We start from the raw sequence: 16,853 nt of genomic DNA on the forward strand, positions 1-16,853 counted from the left end.
AATGAGAGTTAGTTGACATGCAGACTAGTTGACAGAAAGTATTAAGAGGACCATCAAAATAAAGTCTAACCGCAACTATTATTTTGAGCGTTCTTTTCATCAGGTGGGAAATTCAGATGATGGGATAGTCTTATAAACTTGCATTGTACTAATTGTAGTGTACTAAAACTAATAGTAATTGAGCAGCATCACTCAATTCCAGCCTAAATAAGTATTTTGATCAGTTTTGTTTACAAGCTAACTTCAGTTAAGATAACAAAGGCAAGCCATCATTATAGCTCATAGAGTTAGGTTTGACAGTATACTCAGATAATACAAATCATGCAAGGATAAGTGTACAGTTAGGCTGATTTAAGTAATTAGACTGTGATTTTTGCCTACTGGTTGATAAAATGGTATACCCATATACTAACATAAGGTAGAGAATTTCGGCTCTACTAATAAATAACTGCATAGCAACATGCTCAAAACCACCCTGAAAACACTAGACACATGCTAAAAGAAATAACCCCACCCAGAGCACAATAGCAACTGCATAGCAACATGCTAAAGACTACATAAGTTGTGTCCCAAAATGAGCACTATACGCTAATAATATGCGCTCAACCGTGTAGTGTGTGAATTTTATAAGGTTACTTATTTTGTCATTCAACATTGGAACCTGATACCCCCTCACCCTCTGCTTAGTAAGGAAAGCTGTGACAGTTGAGTGCACAAAGTTTCCAGCATTCCACACAACATTTTTGGGTTAATTAAGTGCATTAACAGGGTATTTTTCAGATTGAACAATACTCACACTATTTATGCAACAAAAAAGCAAAGAATAGTGCAAAACACGAATTGGGATGCACCAACATAACACCCTATAGCAATCAATCACACATGCTAAAAGCCATCCAGAACCCAATATAGCGAGTGCATAGCAACATACTAAAAAAGAAAAACACTGACAAAAACCTTGCATTCATGTAGCAATGGCATAGCAAACACCCGCAGTACCTCACATCTGTGACTTTTGAACAGGTAAGCACCAGTGAGTGATTTTCTTCAAAAATAGCTCGTTTTTATTACTTTATTTCTGCTTGAACTTTCTTTTTGGCCTAAAATCCTGATTTTGTAAGTCAGATTTCCTTTTCAAATGCTGAGCCTGTATATTTCTTTATTGTGGTTATTTATCATCTTGTCTTACTTGCTGTGCACTGTATAGGAATAATGATTCCAGCATTCAAAATAATTTTTCAAATATGAGCTGCATTTAATACAAGATGCAACAACAGTCTTAAGACTTTTCTGAATATTTTGTCTCACAATTACTTATGAACATAGCAACCTCATGTAGATTAATCTGTTTATGTGTCTTTGTAAGAAAAAAAAAGTGCACCTTAAAGTCAGCATGAAATGAAAATGTACGTTATTTTGTAAATTCATGTTATAGATTTGATTGTAAATCTATCCATATGTTTCATTTGTCATGTTTAATCAAAATGTCATATATGATGAAAATGTTTAGATAACTCCACCCTTCCACAATCGACTGCAAGCACGCATTCATTTTTGAGAGTTGTCCTGTCCTCGCGCCGGTAAACAAGCCATCAGAGAAAAGGCTAGGGCTGCGTCTGAATTTGCATGCTCTCTTGAGTAGGTAGGCTAGTTATTTTTAATAATTAATTACTCCACGACCGCTAAAAAAGTATGTTCTATAGGGCCTTGTTATACACATACTTGCGATCTTCCGACCCGGTCATATTGTCTCTATAGCACGCATTGTGTTTATCGTGCAATTTATACACGGAAAAGAGTTTTTACGTTAATGATACGCACGGAAAATTTGTTTTTACGTTAATATGATACAGCACTGTAAATCCCTTGGGTAGGATTAGTAGTGGTGTGTGGGGTACGTGTGTAGTATACGTTTGGGTAGGATTAGTGGTGTGGGATGCGTGTGTATATATACCGGAAATACGTCATGTAAGTCGACAAGTGGTCAAGTGCAAAGACCGCAAGTGTGGTTATTTGGAAAGGCCCATAGAATGAGGTGTGTAGCATGAATGTAATACATCTACCATGTTGTCATTGTTATGTGACCTACCAGCGTCAGTTGTGTCGCTTCACTGCCATTCATAAATCCTCTCCCGTGGCCTCATGGGATAGTAAAGTGTCCATCGTATGCACACTTCAGAATCTCGCCGGAAGTAGTAAGCCATCCAGGTACTTTTTGAGTACTGTGAATTCGGACATACTTCTTTTGTCACATACTGTTTTTCACCTTACTATATAGTATGAAAGTATGCGATTTCGGATGCAACCCATGTGTGTTCGACTTGAAGCGGAGCTGCACAGACCAATCGGTGTATGTCATCAAAGTACCGCGAGAGCGATTAGAGAGCAGACAGCTCTGTATGCTTTCGAAACGCTCTCTCGGTACTTTGATGTCATACACTGATAGGTCTGTCAAGTCGAACACACCTAGTACTAGAGCATATGAATTTGAATGATGTGCATGGATAACTAATAATAAATACTGCAATATTCCATACAAAAATAAGAATTGTCAAATTTGATTTTGTTGTGACTTTAAGTGCATTCAAACATTTAATGCACACCGATAAGAGTGGTGGCTCTGGATTCAGCAGTCGTGCTGTGTTTGGGAATTGTACTCAGAGGCCAGGTGACAGAGGTGTGCAGACATCTACTGAGACGCAGGTGTAGGACTACTGCATCTGGCCTTGAGAGCAGAGTAAAGTCTGCCCGTATCCCTCTCCCTTTCCTCGTATATACTCTCATAATGCACAGACATCCCATGTTATTGAAACATCATGCAGATAGTCACATAGATATTTATCTGTCAATTTATTGAGGTTTACATTTGTCAAGAATCTGTGGCAGCTCATTAGATTATCAGCACAGACATTTCACAGTCACCGCACATTTTAAAAGCAGAGGACAGATGCTCAAACACAAAGAGAAACCCTCCTTGATGTATCAAAGCAGACAATGTGTTTTTTTGAATGCAATCAGTGTTTATCCTAGTGTACCTGTCAAGGCTCCTTTCCTGCCTGGAGGCCATTTGCAAGCCACACTTCCACTTTCATCCCCCAGCTGCCGGGCGAGTGTGCAGCTAATCCCAAAAGACCGGCTGCAACGTCCCCGGGAAAATCACTGGGCTTACCTGATCCAGCACTGAATTAATCTCCTTCCCCTTTGGGAGGGGAACAAAGCACAGTTTGGTCCAGGAGGGATGGTGAGAGCGAGGAGGGAGGTTCCATGCACGTCCTCGGTATAGCACGACGCTCACACCCCCTCCCAGCTGGTGCTGCTTGTGCCACCATGTATCACATCTCCCAAAAAAAAAAAAAAAAAAAAAAAAATGCTGCTTTTAGCCATTTTGCTCATATCTTTTTTTTTTCTTTTTTTTTGTAGATGAAACTCACTCTTTAAGGGCCACAGGATGAGCAATTTTTTTTGTTTACTGCGGTAAAATATGAAATTGTGAAGTCAGTGTGGTAAATTGATAAGAACTAGATCAAAATATGAATTACCTAATTCCTGCATTCCTTTTTCTTCCCACGGCGCTACCATCATGGGATCGGCTCTCCTTGACAGTATAGAAGCTGCCGAGTTAGAGGAAATTAATGCTTTTATTCAGCAATGATGGCTTCAATTTAAAGGTGATAGTAAAGACTTTTACATTGTTACAAATGAAATTCCAATAAAGGTTTTTCTTTTGAACTTTGTATTTATCAAAGAATACAGAATTTTTTTTTATCATGGTTTCCACCAAAATATTAAGCAGTACAACTGTTTTCAACATTGATAATTGATCATTTTTCAGCACCAAATCAGCATATTAGAATGATTTCTGAAGGATCATGTGACACTGAAGACTCCAGTCTTCAGTGCCACATGATCCTTCAGAAATGATGCTGAAAATGATGCTGAATGCAATGATGCACAGACATCCAGCAGTGACACAGCAATGATGCTGAAAATTCAGCTTTGCCATCACAGGAATTAATTACATTGTAAATATATTAAAATAGAAAACAGTTATTTTACATTTCAACAATATTTCATAATATTATTGTTTTTATTGTTTCTGATCAAATAAATGCACTCCTGGTGACATGACAAATCTGACTGATCCTAAACTTTTGAATGATGTAGGTGGTTTTCCGTTTAATACATCACCAAATCTGGCAAGTTACAGTAATTAATTTAATATTTGGGTTTAAATACTCTCAACTCCGTTGAACACATTTTGTTCCTTGCATTTTCCCACAAAATCAGAGCAGAAAATGTGTCTCTCTGGGTCTGATTAGGGAAAAATAAAGGTATTCTTTCAGTCATAAATCTCACAGTTTATTAGGGACAGAAACATATGATACATGTTGGCTTAGCAACATGTAAGTTTTTACAGTGACATCAACAATAACCTTTATGACTTAACCCTAATGAAAATTGATTTTCTAGATGAGGTAAGTTCTCATGACAAATGTGACCTGATCCCAAAAGAGACATTGCATATTCTATCTACTCCCTTTTTAATCATATTATCCTTTCACCAAACCAGATCAGAGCCCATTGTTTACATAGACTGAAAACAAAAGAGAAGGAGGCCCGTTTCTTTGCAAAAAAAAAAAAAAAAAAACCCTTGGTTTGACAACCTTTGAGGGAGGAGGTCAACTCTGGGGATTTTCTGGACTATCGGTGAGGGGCGTTATGGGTGTGAAACTACACTGATATCATACATACATCCTCAACGATGCTGCGGTGGGCAGAGAGAGAGAAAGAGAGAGAGAAAGAACTGGCTGAAACCACACTCTTCTGACGTCTGTGATGACCTCAGTGAAAACAGTGTGATAAGTGGAGACACTCTCCACCAGCAAAGCAAACATTCGACTGGGGGCTGCTCTTGTGTGCCTTTGGATGGGTGAATGGCTGCCAAATATTTGTTGTTCTGCCCTGTTCCTTTCTACATGGGTCCAGGCACTGCTGATAGACTGTTGCTCATCTACCACGTCACATGTCTGGATTGAACTTTGGCTTGGGAGGAGCAGCGTTAAAAGGCTGTTTTGAAGTCCTTTGAGTGGCACATCTGTTTGAAAGCAAGGTGCAACAAAATTGTGCAGACAAACTCGCACAAGCTCTGCTGAGCAGGCAACATCGTAAAGGAGTGCAACTATGGGCGCACCCTCAGTTAATTTCACAACCCACCTAGATCTCACTGCGCTGACACCACACCCATCTATCTAATAACAAACCGCCTCCACCCTCAGACCACAACTCACCAGCTCTCGTCATGCTCACACAAACACCTCATATTTCACACTTTTTTGGGGCCTCTGAGGTCATTTAAGTTGCTGTGTAGAGATGCTGAACTTTCCAAATGAGGTTTCTAAAGAAGGCACTGAGGCGTAATGGTCGGCTCACTTAGGTTTTGTGTATTTGGCTAAGAGCCCGTTTGCTTGCTCTATCTTTCCCTCTCTCTGTTTTTATCTTTATTTTGCTCTCTCACTACCTCCACCCCTGACCAGTTACTTCCTGTTTCTGAAGGAGGGACCAGTGCCCTCAAGAACTATTTATGTAGACGAGAGAAGCGAATTATGGGGCATTAAGTGGTGCTACTCTTGATAATATCATTCATTTTTTAGCAGATAGCTATCCTATCATGAAAAGAACAAATGTAAATGTTTTTATAAGTAAGGTCGGGTACTAATATTCCAGATTTCAATTCACAAATCAATTTCAAATTCCTTTGGTTATATTTCAGATGCAATGTGCATTTTTCTTTCCAAAGTTTCCAAGCTTTAATTTGCATTTCCTGTGTAAAACTCATCAAACTCATGCACATTCAGTTACAAACTCCCAAATAGTAGAAAAGCTCTGAATTTGGTCTATAGATTCTTTGAATTCTAGAGTAAACTGTAATGGTTCATGAGTTCATGAGTCTTTTTAAATGATTTATTACAAGGGCCAGTTCAAAAGAGATTGTTTGTGAACTCGACAACACAGGTTGCTCTGTAAAAAAAAGATGTATGAAGTGTAAAAAGTCCAAAAAGGATACAAAAGTCATTAACCTGAAATTGTGCAATCGAAGCACAAATATGCGTAGCAATCACCAGCCTAGAATACTATACCCAAGAGAATCTAAGCACTGCCCATTACAGTTTCTCTTCAAGAAACCTCAGACTAGCTCATGTTTCTCCAGTCTTAACATTTTCTATTCCTAACATCTATATTGCCTTAAAAAAAAGAGTAACTGATATATGAAGTTTCGCCAGCAGAGTTTCCTACCTCTTGCTTCCATTCTCCAGTCCCCAGCCTGACTAATAATTGAAAGCCTGCATGGTTTCCCTGCGCACTGGGGATGGGCCGGGCTTTGATTCAGGCAGTGTGGGCACTGCTGCTTCATCGCTCACTGGAGAGAACCTGAAACTGCTATCTCCCACTCCACCTAGAGAGAACTCCTTTAGCCTCTTCACAGCACTAGTAGAGGAGGGCTGATTTCCCATTGTGCTTCATTAACCTTTCCTGGATCTCATCAGCACGGATTCATTGAGGTACATTTGAAGCATGCGCTCCAATGCCATCATCACTTGAGGGAGTAGATGGGTCTCTAGATATTGTGGTGACTAAATGCAGAAACATGGAGTAATATCCATAGATTAGACAGGCATATGCTTACAAAGAAGGCCGGTGTGCCTCAGGTATGGGTACTGGGACATTTGATTTTTCTCACTAACAGTTTGTATTTTTTTATTGTATTGTTTGATTACCGAAATAACAGACCAAATGTGATAATCAGAAACCAAATAAGTCAGTGACACAACACAACATCACCCCAAACAATCTATGGACACAAATCTGAATTAAGAAAGGGTGGCAAAGGTGAATAGAAGTATTGATCCAGCATCTTTAGGAGTGCAGATTGATACCATAAATCTTGAGGGTGTAAACACACCAAGACATAAAAACATAACTATGTAGGGAGTTGGAATACAAGCCCAGCCCTAAAACCTATCTTATCTTCTGTCAGGCTAAGTGGGCAGACGCAATTCAAGCATTGAAATGTTGAGGAAGGATACAGTCTAATGTGAAGATAATGTGAAGCGCATGTATGGCAGTGTGTGTCCACGGACTTGTGTATAGAAAAGAGAGTGAGTGTGTGTTGGCTTTTTTAATGAGCACATACCCCTGCCCACTGCAACACAAACGATGAGAGGCTGTCAGCCCTAGTGGACTGGGGATGTGGAAATTGAATGGAGTCTTTCAGTTCTGTTGCTCATCTCCCCTGGGGTGAGAGACTTGTTACCATGGTTATGTTGGATTCCTGCAGCTAATGGGTGGGAGTAGCGTAGCTCTGGCAACCTGGCTCCTGTCTAGGGTGGAATAGACGGGCTGAGAGCTGGGGGGTGTGGTGGCAGGACTCTAGGACATGGGAGGTCACACACTGACAGGACTGCACAAAGACACACACGGGTACTGTTAGCAGAAAAAGGAAAGACGTGAAAGATTATCCTTGCACCTTCCTGTCCACATGTGCCTCGACTGGAAAGACTAGTGTAAGAGAAACATCTATTACAAATGTAACATATCGTTTAAATCCTTCAAGAAAATAAATGGCAGCTATACATCATGCATTTCTCATTTCCCTCCTACATGTACATCTGACATACAATATCAGAAAAAAGCATAATGCATTATAATTTCTAATACTTAGCGTTAGAGTATTAGAAAAAAACTCCTAATCTTAAGTATTTGGCCTACAACAAATTGAATGCACATGTGCATCAATGCAAACATTATAGCTGTCACAATTATGTTCTGTCTTGTCTGCACCTGTTCTTGTTAATCCCTGATTAGTTCATCTTCCTTCACCTGAGTCTTGTTAGTTTCCTGATTTCACCCTGTGCCTTTACACTCCCTGTTCTGTTCAGTACCTTGTTGGTTCTCTTAATGTTAGTTGTGGGTGTTTATCCTGTCTGAGTTGTACCAGTAAACATTGTGTTATGCCTTCATCTTTGTTTTGTGCCTTCAACTACCACCATACCGTTACAATAGCTAAGCAAGCCAAGATGCAGCAAGGGCTGGTAAATGTTCTACACTGAAAAAAACAATAAGTAAAATTTACTCAATTTTTCTTTGGCAAGTTTTTGCACAAATATTTTTTAAGTAAATTTCACACACATATTTTTTAAGTAAATTTCACATATGGAATTAAGTAAACTCTACTTAACTAAGTTAAGAGAAAGTATAAGAAAAGATGTAATTTTAACTTGGCTAGTAAAAGGTTGAGTAATATTTATTTAGTTGAAGTTTCCTTTGCAATACATTTCACTCAAACAATATAATATTGAATTAAGTATATGCTTTACTTAAAAATACCTAAGTAATTAATAAAATAGATATTGTGTAAGACAGCATATCAGATAATTAGCGTCATGTGAACGCAGAGACCTCAATACTTGGTAGACAATACACAATGACGGTAACATTTGATGGATCGTTTTTGTGTTTGAATGTGTCATTTTGAGTAGAAAATGAACTCCAAATGTCACAAAATGGCAAGTTACTAATCCTGACAACAAAAGCAATGATGAAACAGTGTAAATACAGTTTGAAAACAGTGAAAAATCAAGCTCATTAATTATTCAAGGCCCAGTGCATGATGGGAACACCAGTATCAGAAAAGTTGAGTAATTTTACTTAATTTTATAACGTTGATATTTACGCTTTCATTTCTACACGCTTGAATTGAGTTCTAATATAGAATTTACTTAATTTTTTCTAACTCTTGCCTGAACTAACTTTTTCATGTAAATTACTTTTTTTTTCTGTAGTATTTACTTTACCACAAAATCATTTTTATCAGTGTACTGAGAATTAACATAAAATTTAATTTGCCACTACTACCACTATTTGCCACTATTAAAGTCTTAAAAAATTAAATTAGTTATTTAAATTATAAAGCCACATCGTGGACTTTGTTTATGAGCATTCTTTGTCTTGAAAAAATATAATATACATTTTACTTTGATTATTTTTCTTTATGACGGGAATGGGGAAAATAAAGAGGCCAAAGCATCATACTGTATGTAGGAATGCAATTCTGCATTGCTAAGCTGCATTGGTGCCATATTGGAAATCATCATTTATGTTGGGGAAACTCATGCATTGTTCACCCTGTTAATGGAAAAAATGGGCATCAGAGACTTCTGATTCGGACCATTAAACAACCACCTAGCAACCACGTAACACCTTTTGCCAACACCCTTAGATTTTATTTTCACTACAAAGCTAAATGTAGTGAGATTACGTTTTTCCAAGCCAGTTAAAAATAAAGGTTCCAAAAGATAAACGGATTCCCAAAAGATAAACGGATTCCCAAAAGAATCTTTCAGTGAAAAGTTCTTAAAAGAACCATTTGTTTTAAAGTGTGAAGAATATTTTTAATAAAAAAAATAAAATAAAAAAAAAACCTTTCCAAATCAATAAATACAGATTGTTTCAAAGAAGCTTCACAATAAACAATCAATGATGCAAACTTCATCAAATATGAGACTAATTCAAATTCTGCTGAAAAGAAGTTCAACAGAAGACAATATTGTTGAGTCAGTTCAATTTTGATTCAATTCAATTCAATAACTGTCAATGTTGCAAAATCTGTCAATTATGAAGCAGATTCAGCTACAGTATAAAGCAGCTCTGCAGAAGACAATAGTGTCATTATCCAGCTCAATCCAGATCAGTTCAATTCATTAACTGTTATTTCCAATAAAATCAGAGGACAGAAAAAGAAATGAAAAATAATAGTACAGTGGTGTAATAATTCACCACTTTTAAGAGAATGTTGCAATCTATTGCTGAACTCAGACAGCACACACACACCTTCCCTCTGGCTGTGAACATTAGCACAGGCTATGGAAGCACCTGAGGAAATTGATGACAGGAAGCTTACTTATCTTTTCTCCTCTTAAAATCAGTGGCTCCTCAGACAATCAGTCACACAAAAACAACATCTTGTGGCAACAAAGAACAAATTAGCATTTCGAAATCAAAGTGGGTCATTGATAGGCATCACTGCCTCCCAAAATTCCCAACACTGAGTGTTCCAAATCTGCGCCTCAGTACCCTCCTCTCGAGCGATGCAGATGTCTTGGCTCGGGTTACACTTGAAAGACTGAGTCATGGCTGATGCCTGCTTCCCCCCAATGGACTCAAAGGAACTTGGCTCGGAGATTTATGAAACCCATCCCATTCCCTGCATGGAGCCGGCAGAGCTTAGAATATATGAGAGACTTTTGTTTTTCAAACTCTGATGAACTTCTAGCTCCTGGTAAATTAAGGTACTCTGAAACAAAAGATTGCTTTCAGACTGGCTATCATGAAATTCCTCCCTTTAAAATGAAGCAAAGAGACTAATGAAAACTGAAAGAGTAAGGAGTGAGGAAACCTCGAGAAGGTTCAGGTAAGAAAGAACTTGTATGTTTTATTGATGTGGAGCATACGGTAATATTGATATTGGAATATGTTAGTGGTGTAATTAGCCAGGAAAAACATGAAGCTCTCGAGCAAGCAGTTACTGTGGAATGTGGGTGGGGATTAAGATGGACTCACCAATCAGGGAAGCTTATAATATTATTTCACGTCTTGCCCTCTCAAATGTTGCCAGAAGAGTTATGCAATCCAATAAAGATTTCAGACTGTATTATGGCAGTCAAATAACTGAACCAGTCAGCTGTTCTTGTAACTTTTGAAAGCTGAAGAGATGACAGAAGGATGTGTTACATATCTCTTGCATGTTGTGTCCTTATATTTGCTTATCTAAACACGACCAAACCCTTCTTATTACATACACTTAACCATTAGGCCATAAAAAGGTGCAGATAATCACATTTTAATGACACATTAAGTTTAGCAGTAGTCATAAAACAAGATACACGCAGTGATATTTGGTCACAGATCACGCCCTACTGTTGACATTCATTTTATTTTATTTTATAACGCTGCCAAGTAAATGCTACAATGTATATACATTGACAGTGGACAATTCTTTTCCTGAAATTCTTCCATGTAAATTTAAACCAGGTCAATGTGTGTTTTCTTGCTGATTCTCTCTCTTTTGTCCTCCAGAGCTCAGTAGTTCCATTGCTCACCCAGACTGCCTTGAGTCGTGGCCACCACATGCTCTCACTGTCCAACTATTTTACTAACCGCAGTGAGACAGCTTTCGTTTCAGTGGCTGCAGGGTCTGAAGGATACCCCGGGTCGACTACACCCAAACACTGAGGCAAACTGTTTGGATCACAGCCCTGAGGTCATATTAGTGGCTCAGGGGACAACTTCATTATTCATATTACACTCCATAGAGTTTTCTTGCTTGAGTTATGGCAACGCACTGACCTCCCTCCACTTTAATCCAGGGAATAGTGTGATTCAAGATCTGTTCCAGCACAGCAATGTTAAGGAACAACCATGGATTAACACCAAAATTAACACTAAGCACCAGATGTATATAACATACTGTGTAAGTAAATAAGACAGAGGTAACTAAAACTATTTTCAATTAATGCTTCTGTTAATCGAAAAACAAAGCTGGGATACAACCAAATATACATATTAGATGAACAAATGAAAAACTGAAATATCAAATAAGTTGAGGTTGAGGTACTAAAATGACAAACTCAAACTGAAATAAAAATAATTTAATGCTAATTTTTTTTTATTTTTTTTTTATTATATATATAAATGTTATATATATATATATATATATATATATATATATAAAACGACTGATAGATATGATGATAGATAAAAATGACAAACACCTATCATAACAAAATAACAAACATTTTAATGAAAAATATAAATAAAATCTAAATAAAATTAATAATAAAATTAAATAATACTAAAATAACACTGCACCGGTTGACTGAAAAACTGCAAATTACATGCATGGTTCAAATCCAGCTGTTCAAATGATAATCTGACCATTGCTGTAACACATGAAATTAAATTCAAAGAAGCTTTATGGTTTGATTCACACACACAAAAAGTGAATCATTCATTCATACTACACTGGTCACACTCAATATATTTGATTCACTAAAAAGCTAATAAGAGTAATTTGTTCTGTATTGGACTAGATTTAAAGGTATAGTGGAGGATTTTCTTTTTCCGGGTGGATCATCAAGACTATTGGTCCTCCTAATTGTCAATCATTCTGGTGTGTACGTGCTCGTCCCTAGGTAGTTTTCGCTTTCTGCGCATGCGCACTTTCAGGTGTATGTGTGGTGAACCAAAAATGAAAATTCTGTCATCATTAAAAAAAATTGCTAAAAATTGCTATTATTTTGTTCCAAACCTGTATGCATTTCTTTCTTCTGCTGAACACAAGACTACACATTTTTAAAATATCTTATTTTGTGTTCAACAGAAGAAATAAACTTATTAAGGTTTGAAACAACTTGAGTGTGATTAAATGATGACAGAATTTTCACTTTTGGGTGAACTATCCCTTTAAATTTTCAACATTATTATGGGTTTGACTGCACTGACATTATTGGATGAGACCTGAACTGAGCTGGACGATGACATCACTGCAGAATGTCATTTTTTCTGCATAAATGCTTTATAGATTAAATGAACTAATTTAAGGAATAACTGACTCTGGGCCATTGAATTATTAGAAAAATAATGCACACCCAAGGTGGTAATGCGGCCATTGTTTTTCTAATAATTCAACGGCCCGGAGTCAATTATTCCGCTTATGTTACCACACCTCAAAACATTGTTCGGATGATGTAATTCAAGACATTTGTCAGGTTTTTATCCTTAAAACACTCTTGTGTGTAAGCATCTAATCCCAAGCCCCCACTGCTAATTCCAAAACGTAATTTTAGAGCTAGTAACAGAGACTTCAGCCACTGATAGCAGTCTAATGCAGTTATTAATGCAGTTATAGAGAGAGAGAGATTGATTGATTAAACATATGTGAATTACTTGAATCTGTTTCTCAACAGTGTTAGGTAGCAGCGTCTCAACTAAAAGAGAAACTACGTTTATCTGCCTCAAGAACAGCACCGTTATTACCTCGCCAGTGAGAAATTCATGTAGTTCTTTTAAGTTGTTAAACTATTTTACTGATAAAATCGTCAGAGCAGAGCTGTCAACATGTTTCTGTGTGAGTGTGTGTCTGTAATGTATGCGTGTGTTTGAGTGGGAGAGAGGGCAGGACGGGAGAAATATGTGCTTTCCGTACATAATAAAACGTAATTTTGTGGCAAAAAACATGGAAATAATTTGTAGTTTTTATCCTATTGTTTACTGTGTTTATTTGCTTGGTCATTGTGGGTTTTGGTTCTTTTGCTGTTGTAGGCTGTAAAAACCTTTGAAATAACTGAAATTATTTGGTGAGTTGACATGGAACTGTAATGCGGTCAAGACCTGCCTGCATCTGTGCGTTTCCCTGAAAATAATTGCACACCTTAGAAAGTTCATCAACCAATCAGATTCAAGCATTCAACTGCCCCATAGTAAAATAATTGCTGATGTTTACAACGGAACTGAATCAACACTTAACAGACTTCAGCTGAACAATGACAGTATTTGAACTGTTATGTACACTGTAAAAAATGTGGCTGCGATTTAGCTATAACAACTTAAAATTTGTTGAGATATCTTAAATATTCAACTTAACTAAAGTTAACTAAACTTAATATTTTAAGTCAAGCATGAATACATACTTTTTAAAGTTGAAACAATGTTGGATTTTAAGTTGTGATAAATAATCGCAGCAATTTTTTTTACAGTGTATATCATTGAATCATTTTCCTGTTATCAATGTAAAGCTGATTTTAAACAATCTGTATTGTATAAAGATCGATAGAAATGAATGTGACTTGACTTGACAATGGTTACACTGTCTGTTTCGCGCTTTAGATTCAGTAAATGTGTTACAGCTCTTTGAAAAGTATTATAGGAAACTTTTTCTTCCTAATACATTCTCAGTGGCAACACTGAGAACAACTCTCTTCATGTGACTCGTTGCTGAAAAAAGCTACATAAAACTATGATATAACTATTATAACTATATATATATTTAACTATATATAACTAAAACTATATAATTATTGCATTGTCATTAAACCAAAATGATTCAAAAAATTTTCGTTTTCATTTTTTAAAAGTTTCATGGCCTCTAAGTAATATGTTTACTCGTCGTCATTAGGTGTGGTAAAAAAGTAGCCTAATTTTGGAGCCTGGGAACAATTACTTGTGTGATGTCAGTCTTGGACACAGAGGCCATGTCTCAACCCTTTACAGTGACTCTGGGTCTATTAATCCTTTGCAGGAGCTCCAAATTATAGAACAAATGAAAGTAGCCGGCTCTCACCGCAGGGACAGGGATTGCCTATTTTGCTGACTCGTTAGTTGCGTTTGACATGCCTGTTTGTGCAAGAGGGAGAGCGGGAGAATATTTATTGGCTTCCAGAAATGTGAGAGAGCCGGGTACGAGCGGCTCAAGGGTCTTGTTATCGTCCTCTTTGCCTGCGTGTACTTTTTGGGGTTTAATGAACACTCGGGCGGTTCTCGCGCTCCAATCAGACAGAAGTCTCTGCCACTTTCCGCCGCGCTCCGCCAGGCTCGCTTCAGCACCGCTCGCCTCTCCTGTCCTCCAAATCAAATGAGAGGGACATGATGGCGGTGCTGAAAGGCTCAGCCGCTGAATAATTGATGCCTTGACAAGTGTGGAGTCAATTTATCCAGTGGCACACTTTGAGTGAAATTGTGTGCATGATCAGCAGCAGCAGCAGGGGGGAATAAGTGTTCTCCTACTGTAATTTTATTTATTTAATTTTAAAGACATTTCTGGAATGCAGTAGCATCCACACCACACAGCACAAAGGTTTGTCGGAAGACCGTCGTTTAGTCGTCTCTACCCGCGCAGTTAGAATAAAAGCAGCTTCAGAGTAATAGGGGTCCAATTAACTGCATGGAAAAGTTTTAGCAAGCCATCATCTAGTATTCGAATAAAAACTGTGTTCCAGAATATCTAACACAAATTTAATGTAAAAGTTCAGTGACATTTATTTATTGGTTTACGTTACGTAATATGAAATTTAGCCTAAGTTACATTATAAATCTGACCACAAAGTGTGACTTTCTTAATCTGTTTAGAGACATTTTAGAGTAATTTTTTCTTAAATATTTATTAGACATAAACAGGAGACCTTTGAGGTTTAAGTATGATGTATACAAAGCAGTGAAGAGGACAGCACAATCAAAACAACCTCATGCATTTCTTCTTGGATATTGCACTAATTAACAATTACAGAAATGCCCCTGAGAATAAAGGATTCAGGCTGTGTTTGTGCAGTCTGTCATATTGCAAACATACTCAGTGTTATGAAAAAGTAATACTAGACCAGAGTTGAGCAAGCTACATTTCTCAAAAAAAATAGCAATATATACCAATTATACTCACAGAAAACAATTAGCTGAGCTAATAGCTATTGTTAAACCAAAGCAAAAGAGGCTTGCTAGAGTACATTTAAGCTTGCTAGACAATATTAAAAAAAGTCAGCTCTAGTGTGTATATAATAGTATATTGAACAGCTTTGTACAAAATGTCTCCCATGTCATGATCCTTCAAAACCTTTTCTGCACAAACTACAGTGATGACATGAACTTTGGACAATAAATATTGTGGCTTGTGTAAGTGCGTGATAGTGGTTGAGTGTTAATGAAACACATTTGGACAGAAAATAAGCAGATATTTCTATGAATATTGGAAAGAATGGGACATTATGAAATAGGACACTGGCTGGACGTCAAAATGGAAGTGTGTTTATGAGACAGTTTTGGCCGGAGAAAACCAAAGCCTGGGCCAGAATGAGAATAAAACACCAATTTATGTTACTTCTGGGGGTATCCCAAGTCAGAAAATTCACTGTGGAGTCACTGGATTTCAAATTGGGGGTTCATATTTGTAAATCTAAACATGGCTCATTTAATTAATTCCATGCAACTTTTTTGGCGACTATGAAATGGACAGAGGTGTCCAATACATTTCAAGTGTTAGTTTTTAAGTGAAAAATATTTTTCCATTTTTTGGTAGTTCGAATCAAATCTGAAAATGATCATTTATCAATGAATGCATGCATATAATATTTAATCTAACCACTGTTTGCTGTGTGTAGTGTGCTTGAAACTTTCATGTTCCATTCTCCTCCTCCCCTTCACCGTTCTGAATGAGTGCTGTAAGGAAATGTCAAAGGTGGAGGGTAAAGCCTGGCTAAAGAAAATGATTCATTGAAACACAGTATTCACTTTCAATCTATCCAGTGCCTAGCAATGTGAAGGCTGCAGTGGAAGTGAGTTTGAATGTGAAGTGTTGCTATTTCTCCTCAGGCGTTGGACTGTGGCAGATGCCACGCACCTTCGCCCACTCTCCACCCACACTGGAGCAGCCGTGTACTCGGGGCAGATTCTATGTGCAAGCTGCACTCTGACAGATAAAGAAAATCACATTGACGCAGAGAGGGAGAAATGATGAGCTTCTCCTAGTGACTTAGCTCTGAATATTAGCGCTAGGTTAAATGAGTCTGAAAACCCTATTCACAGAGCATGGAACGAACAGTTGTGATCGTTCCAGTCATATCTATCACAGATTTGGTGTTTTTTTTTGGTTTGGCTGATGTACGTTTTCATAGCTATTTTGTGTCACTGCGGATTGCTAGCTAAGCCGACAGCCATTTATAGAGCGTTGCTGTGAAGGGTTATTGAAACATGACGTGGGTGAGGGTGTGAGTCTACAGTCTTGCATACAGCCGTAAATCTGGTGCACTTAC

General features: G+C 37.5%; 1 protein-coding gene across 1 annotated transcript in view; it reads left to right on the plus strand.

The window, feature by feature from the left end:
• The first annotated feature begins 10,279 nt into the window (after positions 1-10,279).
• Positions 10,280-16,853, plus strand: part of klf12b (Kruppel like factor 12b) — an 87,563-nt gene continuing 80,989 nt past the window's right edge. The window contains exon 1 of the mRNA XM_082176567.1: positions 10,280-10,468. The gene's annotated coding sequence lies outside the window, so the exon portion shown is untranslated. The remainder of the gene's footprint in view (positions 10,469-16,853) is intronic.

Source organism: Leuciscus leuciscus (genome assembly GCF_965113295.1).
Source record: "Leuciscus leuciscus genome assembly, chromosome: 7".
NCBI classification, from domain to species: Eukaryota; Metazoa; Chordata; class Actinopteri; order Cypriniformes; family Leuciscidae; genus Leuciscus; species Leuciscus leuciscus.